Source organism: Danaus plexippus, chromosome 30 (assembly GCF_018135715.1).
Source record: "Danaus plexippus chromosome 30, MEX_DaPlex, whole genome shotgun sequence".
NCBI lineage: Eukaryota > Metazoa > Arthropoda > Insecta > Lepidoptera > Nymphalidae > Danaus > Danaus plexippus.
In genome coordinates, this window is record NC_083557.1 from 3,351,219 (window position 1) to 3,362,500 (window position 11,282).

General features: G+C 37.6%; 1 non-coding gene across 1 annotated transcript; it reads left to right on the forward strand.

The window, feature by feature from the left end:
• Positions 1–10,687: 10,687 nt before the first annotated feature.
• On the forward strand, positions 10,688–10,844 carry LOC133319851 (5.8S ribosomal RNA). Its single transcript, XR_009753338.1, has one exon. It is a non-coding gene; the product is annotated as a 5.8S ribosomal RNA (ribosomal RNA).
• The last annotated feature ends 438 nt before the right edge of the window (positions 10,845–11,282 follow it).

Sequence of the window (11,282 nt, forward strand, 5' to 3'; positions counted from 1 at the left end):
CATAATTTCCTCCTCTAAAACATTAATAATATCCGCCCTTAAAGTAACAGCAGTCCAATCTAAACTGACATCTATATATTTTATAAATCTATCAACTACCTCTAAAGAACCTTAAACCGATTAAGATCTGTTCATCGCCGCTTTATGAAAGTTATTTAAATCGGAATATGCAGCGGAGAGCCAAACATTCTTATTATTATTATTTGAAAACAACAGACAAGGAAAACAAAATAACTTATTTATTTGTACACAACCTGCTAGCTAAAACTATCATAATACTTTTTATTAAAACGAGTAACGTTACCTTTATTTTTTTCAAGTTATATTTAATCTGGTCACACGCCTTCCCTTTGTAATTATTTTAATTTAATCATCAAACGACAACATTGAAAAAGTACCCATAATTAATTTCGTTAAACACACCAGTACAGAGCTCACAGATATAATTTGTTTAAAAATTAACTAATTAAAACTTATTCAATTGCGCTCACGAAGACAATAATAACAAAATGGCGGACAAAAAATATATAAATCAAATAGTCCCATTTTTTTTATAATCAAATCAGTGTCTATGACGTTTTAAACGAGTAGGGTTAAGGAAGCAGTGCCTCTCGAACACTAACACATGCATAGTTTTTGCACACACACATGCAAATGTTTCCCGCATACGACACGAGATCTGTAGATCGTTCTTGGGATTATCTGTATGGAATATTTGCACCGGGTAGTTGTGCTCACGGCCGCTCTGGCTGGGAAGCAGTGCTAGCCGCTAGCAGCAGCCGATCGAAAATGTTAGTGTTTACGTTGATAGCTGGCACTTTTAGGAATTTTACCAAATCGTGAATCAAATGACATATTAAATATCTGTAAACATTCGTATTGAGTAATGTATGAATAAAACTGTGTTAGCAAGATTTAAACAATGTAGATTTAGTTGTTGTACGGGGCGGGTCGGCGGTGCTCACTGGCATCGACGGTGTGCACTCCGCGGCCCCAGAGCTACAGTGAAGACTTCAATTCCATAAACAGTTTATGATAGGAGCACCAAGTAACAGAGTAGGGCTAGCATCAAGTGAGAAGGCCAAAGAAACGGAGATATTGAAGTCTTTTATTCAGCAAGACGAGAATGCTTGATGTGAGATCCGTGCGATGAGTTAAGAGATGCATAACGAGTGAGTATATAGTTATATTGGGTGAATATTTTAATATATTTTCAGTACCATAACTAATATTAAATATTTATGAGATTGTTACGTGACGGTGTCATAGCGATAGTTAAATTAGATATTAAAAGAATTACGGTGTAATCGCAGGCCGCGCTAAGCTTCTAAGTAAACTTGTTCATTCTACACGGGTCTGACTCGGCAGTTCCGTGTGAACAGACTTTTTAGTTTTATATTTCTTTTTCGAATATTTAGAATATTGTGTCACTATTTGTTCACCCTTCGTACAATATAGTCGAACCAATTAATTGCAATTTAGATTTAAAATTAAATTAAGTCATTTAAATTTTGGTTTCATTGCATCCACCGACCGTCGAAATCATAATTGGCGCAGTCGGTAGGATACTCGCGGATAGTTCGTGATAATATCCAACTTCGATACCGTGTTCGCGAGCTACCCGGGTGGCTAAGCACCGTTTTCGAGTATCCGAAACCTATTCGGTTCGAACGGTTCGGGGGAGATCTGAAAATCGATTCCGCAATTGATACCAAAATTCAGATATGCTGTAAGTACTTTGAATCTATCTCAGTCCTTACTTTCCTAGTTCATATCCTTAATTTAGTAAGACTATAACTATTTTATTAATTAATTACTCACATATACCCTATTAGGGTTCAGTAAAAAATTAATTAATTTCTTTTATAGACGTAGTTAATCAATTTTATTTTTTTTCTAATCTTTATTTAATAAAATCGATTTATTTCATAAAGAATATAGTTTTGAATAAACTTACATTTTCACCTGACTTTCAAATAAATTAGTGTGATTTTTATTATATTTTATGTTCGTTTCTTTCGATTGTTTAAACTTACTTTTTGAATTTTAATTGTGTATTATTTTAAATTGTGTGTGTCATTTTAAGCAACCAAGATTTTTCATCCACTCGAATATCGCAACTCTAGATTAAAGAATAGGTTAGATAAAAATAATAAGTTTAATATAATAGACGAAAATAGAGATTTAAACGTAAAAATGGCTGACATTGACAATATCTACAAATCACTAAGGTTGCTACCCGATTTCGACGGGAACACTCATGTTTTAACCCGTTTCATTAATTTATGCGATCAATTAGTATTGCAATATTTCCAACCGGGTCCTGGAAACGAGTTGCCTAATTTGGCTTTAATAAACGGAATCTTAAATAAAATTTCTGGACCCGCGGCTAGGCTAATTAATTCCAATGGAATTCCAGAAAACTGGCTAGGTATCAGGAGTGCCTTAGTGAACAATTTCGCAGATCACCGTGACGAGACCGCTCTTTATAGTGATCTTTCATTACAAACACAGGGTAATAGCACACCTCAGGAATTTTATGAGAGGTGCCAGAATTTATATAGTATCATTATGACATATATCTCTTTACATGAATCTGTCCCAACTACCATAGAAGCTAAACGAGATTTATATAAAAAGCTTACTCTTCAAGCATACTTGCGAGGTTTAAAAGACCCCTTAGGTTGTAGGATCCGCTGTATGCGACCGGAGTCTATTGAAAAGGCTCTTCAATTTGTTCAAGACGAACTTAATACTCTGTATTTACAACAAAGAAATGAAGGTGTTTCTAGGAAAGATCTTCATCAAACTCATTTGAAATCTAATGCAATCCATTTACCGCCTAACAATTTCGTACCATTTAGTATGCCCTTCAGGCACCAGAACATGCCTGGTCCATCAAGGTCATTCGCATCACCAAATAACCAAGGATGGCGTCCGAGCCAACCACAACAGATGCAACCACCCCGTGGCCCCTCTCGAACTCAACAAGTAATGCGCGCTCTGCCTCAGAATTATAATCCGCAAAGTAATCTTTTTAGATTGCCTAATAGTCCTCAGCAACCCCAACAACCATTTAAACCACGCCCGATGAGTGGTGTGAGTCACTTTATACCTAGGGATTTACCCCCTACAGGCCATGATTGGCGTAAATTTGGCAATCCACCTCCTAGTAATTATTTCAAAACCCGTGAGTTAAATTTCAATGAATTTGACGATGATTATAACTATAATGAGTATGAATATTATCCCGATTATGATCAGTATTACTATAATTATGATCAATATAATGAACATTATGAGCCATATTATACCTCCGAAGAACCCTCTGCAGTATATAACGTAGATGAACCCATTTCCACCTGTAAGGATAGTAAAGATGAAAATTTTCAGGATGCCTTAAAACCAGAAAAGCCAAAATAGAGCTCAATTTCCACATACAGAGGCAATTAGGTTATATTCAAATTTCAGAACCTCCACTTAAATTGTTAATAGACACAGGCGCAAACCAGTCATTTATTAGTCCGGAATCCGTTGAAAAATACTTTAATCATATACCCCTTAATTATGAACCATTTGAGGTCACTAATGTGCCCGCCACTAGTACAAATAATTATTCCATTACTTTACCATATTTCCCTGAATTTAAAGAGCAAGGCGACATGACACTATTCATATATAAATTCCATAATTACTTCGACGGACTTATAGGTTTAGATTTATTGAGTGCGTTTGATTGTAATATTGATCTTAAAAACAGAATTCTAAAAACCCGCAGTACACATATTCCTATACACATGTATGACTCTAAAATCGTTAATCTTTATGAAGAGATTGTCCTCGCCAATTCTTCTAAACTAGTTAGATTACCTATTAATACGCAGGATGGTGATGTAATAGTGGAAAATCAATGTATATGTAATTGTATAATTCCTGAATGTCTAACCAAAGTAGTTAATAACCGCGCTTGGGTAGAGATAACTAACCCTTCATCTAATGATATCGTATTTTTCATGGACCGACCTGTAGAAGCTTCGCTTTTTAATTTTGAATGTACTAATACTGAGATTTTATCAGACCGCATAAAAAAAGTTTTATCTCGTCTCCGACCAGATCATATGAACGCAGAAGAACGCGCTAACCTGATTAATCTTTGTGCCAGCTACGCGAACGTGTTTTATCTTGAGGGTGAACCTTTAACCTTCACCAACAAAATAAAACAAAATAAAAACTACTGATGAAATCCCCGTACATACTAAAAGCTATAGATATCCGCATGTTCATAGACAGGAAGTTAGAGATCAAATCAAAAAGATGCTCGAGCAGAATATCATCCGACCATCGGAGTCTGCTTGGAGCTCTCCTATATGGATAGTACCGAAAAAGGCTGATGCATCCAATAAAATCAAATGGCGTCTCGTCGTTGATTTTCGAAAGGTAAACGAGAAAACAGTTGATGATAAGTACCCAATTCCGAATATAACAGATGTATTAGATAAACTTGGAAAATGTCAATACTTCACAACCCTGGATTTAGCTAGTGGTTTCTATCAAGTAGAGATGGACCCCGCGGATGTTGAGAAAACCGCATTCAATGTTGAGAATGGTCATTACGAATTTTTGAGAATGCCAATGGGTTTAAAAAACTCTCCATCCACATTCCAACGTGTGATGGACAATGTCCTTAAAGATCTTCAAAATCAGGTTTGCCTCGTTTACCTAGATGACATAATAGTCTTTAGTACATCATTGCAAGAGCACGTAATTAACCTTGAGAAGGTATTTAAAAAATTGAGAGAGTCTAATTTCAAAATCCAGATGGATAAATCTGAGTTTTTGAAATTGGAAACTGAATTTTTAGGTCATATAATAGGTAGAGATGGTGTAAAACCAAATCCTAACAAAATCCAGGCTATTCAAAATTATCCCCTTCCTAAAACTACAACTGAAATCAAACGTTTTCTCGGATTACTAGGCTATTACAGAAAATTCATACCTAACTTTGCACGTGTGACTAAACCTCTAACTAATTGTCTTAAAAAGGGAAACAAAATAACATTAGATCAAAATTACAAAAATTGTTTCGAACACTGTAAAACTCTTCTAACAAATGATCCGATCCTACAATATCCTGATTTTAGTAAAGACTTTATACTGACAACAGATGCGTCTAACGTAGCCATAGGTGCCGTTCTATCTCAGGGTAACATAGGATCAGATAAACCCATAGCATATGCATCCCGTACACTTAATGACAATGAGACTAACTATAGTACTATTGAAAAGGAGCTTTAAGCTATAGTTTGGGCTACAAAGTATTTTAGACCATATTTATTTGGGCGGAAGTTTAAAATCATTACTGATCATAGGCCTTTACAGTGGGTTATGAACTTGAAAGAACCCAATTCTCGATTAACCAGGTGGCGTCTCAAACTTAGCGAATACGATTTTTCAGTTACATACAAACAAGGAAAATATAATACCAATGCAGATGCCCTCTCCCGTATTGAACTTAATAATGAGGAACTTTCATCTATCATTGTAAATCCATCTACTTCAGATGACTCTAGAACTTTAACAGCCCCAGATGTTGATGAAAATTCATCAACTGCTACGGCTCATACTAGTGCTGAAAATCCCATACTCGAAATACCTATATCCGATTACCCATTAAATAAGTACACAAAACAAATAGTTTTCAATATAGTTGGAGATATCAAGGGTAGACCAAGTGTAACAAAACCTTTCGATGCTTATACTAGAATTAACTTACAGGTTTCACAATCAAATTTAGAAGAAGATGTTGTGAATGCAATAAAAGAGCATGTCCTTCCAAAAATTAACACTGGCTTACTCATAAATCCAGCTTTGGCTATGTACCAAATAATACCTATTATTCAAAATAACTTCAAAAATTCTGCTATGCGATTATTTCTAGTAAAAAGGGAAGTAGATAATGTAAGAGAGTATCTCCAGCAACAAGACATCATTCATAAATACCACATTGGGAAAACTAATCATCGAGGCATCAATGAATGCTACCTTTCTCTCTCTCACAGATATATTTGGCCTAAGATGAAAGAGCATATATCAAAATTTATAAACAAATGCATTATATGTGGTCAAGCAAAATATGACCGCAACCCTATCAGGCAGCAATTTCAAGTTTTAACACTTGCCACAAGGCCATTTGAATTAGTACATTTAGATCTCTTGACTATACAGAGTGAAAAATTCTTAACTATTGTAGATGCATTTTCAAAATTTGGTCAGGCTTATCATTTGAGAGATGGAACTGCAGTTAGCGTCTTACAGGGTTTACTTAACTTCTGCACTAACCATGGCGTACCGATTACTATTGTTACAGATAATGGAACTGAATTTACTACTCAGCTTATGGCAGAATTTGTTAAATTTCATAAAATTAACCATCATAGGGTTGCTCCACATACACCGAATGAAAATGGAATTGTGGAAAGATTCCATTCTACTATACTAGAACATTTACGTATTCTTAAATTGAGCCTAAAATCAGATTCAGTAATTAATATTATGCCTTACGCGATTTTAGCTTATAACAGTAGTATTCATAGTTTTACTAAGTGTAAACCTCTAGATCTTGTTACAGGACATTTCGATCCTCGTGATCCTTTTAATATAGACATTTCCGCACACTTGTAACAAGAATACATGATTGATCATAAAGCTAAAATGACTATAGTATATAACACGGTTCACGAGATAGGTATCAACGAACGGACTAATATAATGGCAGGACATAATAAGGATCGCGAGCCTGAAGTTACCTATTCACCTGACCAACCCGTTTTCATTAAAAACCCAGTTGCCTCGCGTCAAAAGTTGGCTCCGCGTTACACACGTGACGAGGTGACAGCTAATCTCCCAATTCACATTTACACTAAACGAAAACAAGGCCTTATTTCCAAGTCTAGATTAAAAAGAGTACCTAAAAGTGCACAATTGTTGCAGGAAACTCCTGGTACTTCATCTCTTCCTCATACCAGCCCTAACGCAAGAGATAAAATTTGAGAGTTTGGGAAATGGACCCGGAATTTTACCATTCAAACTAGATTTAGCTAAGATTATATCTCACTATCATTCTTTCATACAACACATAGACCTTCATGAGATACGCAGTACAAGCGAATCTGTGAAAAACCAGCTATATAGTTTTAGCCCTCAATTACATAATAGAACCAACTCATTATATCAACCTCACACAAATTACTTGGAAAATAAGCTTTATAATGTTTTAAACCAATTAAAGTCTTTTGAGACAGATCGTGCAAAGAGAGGCCTCATAGATGGACTCGGGTCAGTGATTAAAAGTATAACGGGAAATCTCGATTACACGGACGCTCAGCATTATGATGAAGCTATAAAATCCCTTCAGGCCAGTGGAAACAAATTAGTCACTGAATTCAATAGTCATGTCAGTCTCTCTAAAGAATGGTCCTCACAGTATTCAAAAATTATAAGTAATATAATAGAAAATCAGAGTCATTTGCAAACCCTTATTAATGAAATAAGTGAAAGCATTATTACGAGTGATAACGACTTAATTAAGTATGCACATTTAGCTCAGATACTTTTAATTATAACTGATAATGTAGATTTCGTTACCCATGAGCTATATACACTTCAAAACGTACTAGGTTTTATTAAACTGTCCACCGTTCATCATGCGGTCTTGAATTTAGAAACTATGAATTCAATGATAAGTAATGTTAGTAACCTATATGGCAGGCAGAAGGTGTTAGATTTAGATATTAGGGATTACTTTGATATAATTAAGATAGGTTCTTATTACGTAGGAAATAAAATAGTTATAGTTTATAAAATCCCCATAGTTTTGCCTTATATGGGGTTTTCCAATAGGGACGCTTGAACTTTGACAGCTGATTGCGGCCATGTTGTTTGAGTGACAGCTGTCAAATGCAGTGTGTTATATTCATTCCGTCCTCCCAAACCACCATGGCAGGTTACAGTGTCGAGCAGCACGTGCAAATCATAAAATTGTTTTATGAAAATGGGTCTTCAGTTCGAGCAACGTTCCGCGCACTTCGCCCGTTTTACGGTCGCGATGATCGTCCTGCCGAGTCGACTATCCGTCGATTGGTGGACAAATTCGAGTCAACCGGGTCAGTTAACAATCAGCCGGTTCCCGTGCGTCAACGTAACGCGAGATCTGCCGAGAATATCGCCGCTGTGCGCGACAGTGTCCTCGAAAACCCGCGGCAGTCAATTCCGCGTCGCGCACAGGAACTCGGCCTTTCGCAGACGACAACTTGGCGAATTTTGCGTTGTGACTTGAGCCTGCACCCGTACAAGATCCAGCTGACCCAAGAGCTCAAGGTTAATGACCATAGACAGCGCCGTGTGTTCGCTGACTGGGCATTAGAGCAGTTGGAAGTTGACGCCGATTTTGGCAAAAAAATCATCTTCAGCGACGAGGCGCATTTTTGGATGAATGGCTATGTCAACAAGCAAAATTGCCGTATTTGGGACGAGACCAATCCACACGAGGTTCACCAAGTGGCAATGCACCCGCAGAAAGTGACTGTTTGGTGCGGATTTTGGGCCGGAGGCGTGATTGGTCCGTATTTTTTCGAAAACGATAATGGTGTGGCCGTCACCGTCAATGGTGAGCGATACCGGTCGATGATAACCAACTTCTTTTGGCCTGAAATCGAGAATATGGATCTGGACAACATGTGGTTTCAACAGGACGGCGCTACGTGCCACACAGCACACGCTACGATGGAAGTTCTGCACGAGCAATTTCTGGACATGGTCATCTCGCGCGGAGGCGACGTGAACTGGCCACCGAGATCGTGCGATTTGACCCCGCTGGACTTTTTCTTGTGGGGTTTTCTTAAGTCGCAGGTCTATGCCAACAAGCCGCAAACCACCGATGCCCTCAAAGTCAACATACGCCACGCCATCGATCAAATACAGCCCGATTTGTGCACCAGAGTCATCGAAAATTGGACCTTTCGTGTGCGCGCCACCAACCGAAGCCGTGGCGGTCATTTGTATGATGTCATATTCCATACATAATGGGGTCGATAGATCTTCCGAATAAAAAAAAAATTTCGCAAATATCTTTCCTACATGTATTTTTTTTTGCATTTCAAAGATCAAGCGCCCTTAATGGAAAACCCTATACTTATGATATGTATAAACTATCTATTATACCTAACCTTAATCAAGAAATCCTTATTCCACCGTTCCCTTACCTAACCTTGTATGAGAAAGATTTCATGTACATAGAGGCAGAATGCCCTAAGTCCAGTAAGTGGTATCTTTGCGAGGATAATCGCCATCTTCAAAGCCAGGAATCCAATGATTGTATCCAGCATCTCATCTTAACTCAGCAACGTGGTTCGTCGTGCAACCCTATCACCGTATCATTGAAGAAGAGAATAATGGACCTGCCCAGCTACAACGTCACTCCAGCCTCAGCATCTAAAGTTAAACTGAACTCTATCGATCTGAAGCGTCTTCATGAAATAAACACCAAGGTCGGCTTACAACCTTTGCTGACCCTAGACCAGAACCGAAATTATACACTGTATCACACCACTATCCCTCTCTACGTGGTACTGATGAGTGTAGGCACACTAGCCACCGCTCTATTATATCGCAAGTATTTCTACAAGCGGACATTACATTCCGGAGACAACCCTGAAGACAACCAGATGGAATTGCAAGCAGTTTACACCATCCCAACACCAACCAGAAGGGTCGATCTCAATCAACCCCCAGCTCAATTCACAACTAACGTTGTCCATACTCGCTGATCTTCAGGAGGGAGGTGTTACGTGACGGTGTCATAGCGATAGTTAAATTAGATATTAAAAGAATTACGGTGTAATCGCAGGCCGCGCTAAGCTTCTAAGTAAACTTGTTCATTCTACACGGGTCTGACTCGGCAGTTCCGTGTGAACAGACTTTTTAGTTTTATATTTCTTTTTCGAATATTTTAGAATATTGTGTCACTATTTGTTCACCCTTCGTACAATATAGTCGAACCAATTAATTGCAATTTAGATTTAAAATTAAATTAAGTCATTTAAATTTTGGTTTCATTGCATCCACCGACCGTCGAAATCATAATTAGATTCTTTTATAAAATATTGTTAGTAAATAAGTATATTTTAAGTAAAATATGACTATTATATTCAAAATCCTCGTTTGAAAAATCAATATTCCATCGATAACAGATAGGCAGGTAGGTAATTTTTTTTTAACAGATGACACTGAATGTGGACTTTGATCGTCGGTCGTGAGCACTCAATGGCAACCATATAGACGTATATAACTAGTATATAATGAAGTGTAAAAGTAAAGCAGATATATTTTAAGATAAATAAAACTAAATGAAATGTATCCAGAGGCTTTGCTACTGGATACAATGGCCTTCCAGTCCCCGCGTGGGACGAATGATACTGATAATTAATATTTTTTTCATATAAACTTATAAACTATGGAGTCTTAGCCGAATAATATAAAATAAATAAAACATATTAAATAATGAAGACGCGAAACAATAAAATTAAACACGGAAAAAAGTGAGTTATCATAAAAATATGTCTATACAATATATATATAAAAATTTAAATGGTGAGCGTCGCCGTACACATGATATATTTATAAAAATCACTACCCTGAACGGTGGATCACTTGGCTCGCGGGTCGATGAAGAACGCAGTTAACTGCGCGTCATAGTGTGAACTGCAGGACACATTTGAACATCGACATTTCGAACGCACATTGCGGTCCGTGGAGAAATATCCAGGACCACTCCTGTCTGAGGGCCGGCTGTATAAAATAATACACCACACTGTTCCATCACGGTATGACACCTCATAACGCACGCGAACACAGAAAGAATTGCATCCATCGCGCACAGACTCGCACATATACGCCACGGAAGTGTCGTTGTGTGTTCGTAGTGTGTGTGCGTGTGTTTGTTCAGTTTGAATTATGTGTATCGTAGTTTTGTTGTTGTCGACTGTGCGAACATATGACGGTTCCGACGACTGCTAATGATCTTTTTATTCTTTTTATTGTTCTCTTTCTGACGAGACACAAACAGCACGAGAACACGACACACGCACAAACACGACGTCGTACCGCACGCGCGTGAGCGCGAACGCCTCCCTCTCGTAGTACACAGAAAAGACTATGATATCTTATTATGTGTCATTATACGAATCGGAGTTGTCGCACTCGTCGTAGTCGTCGTCGTCGTCGTT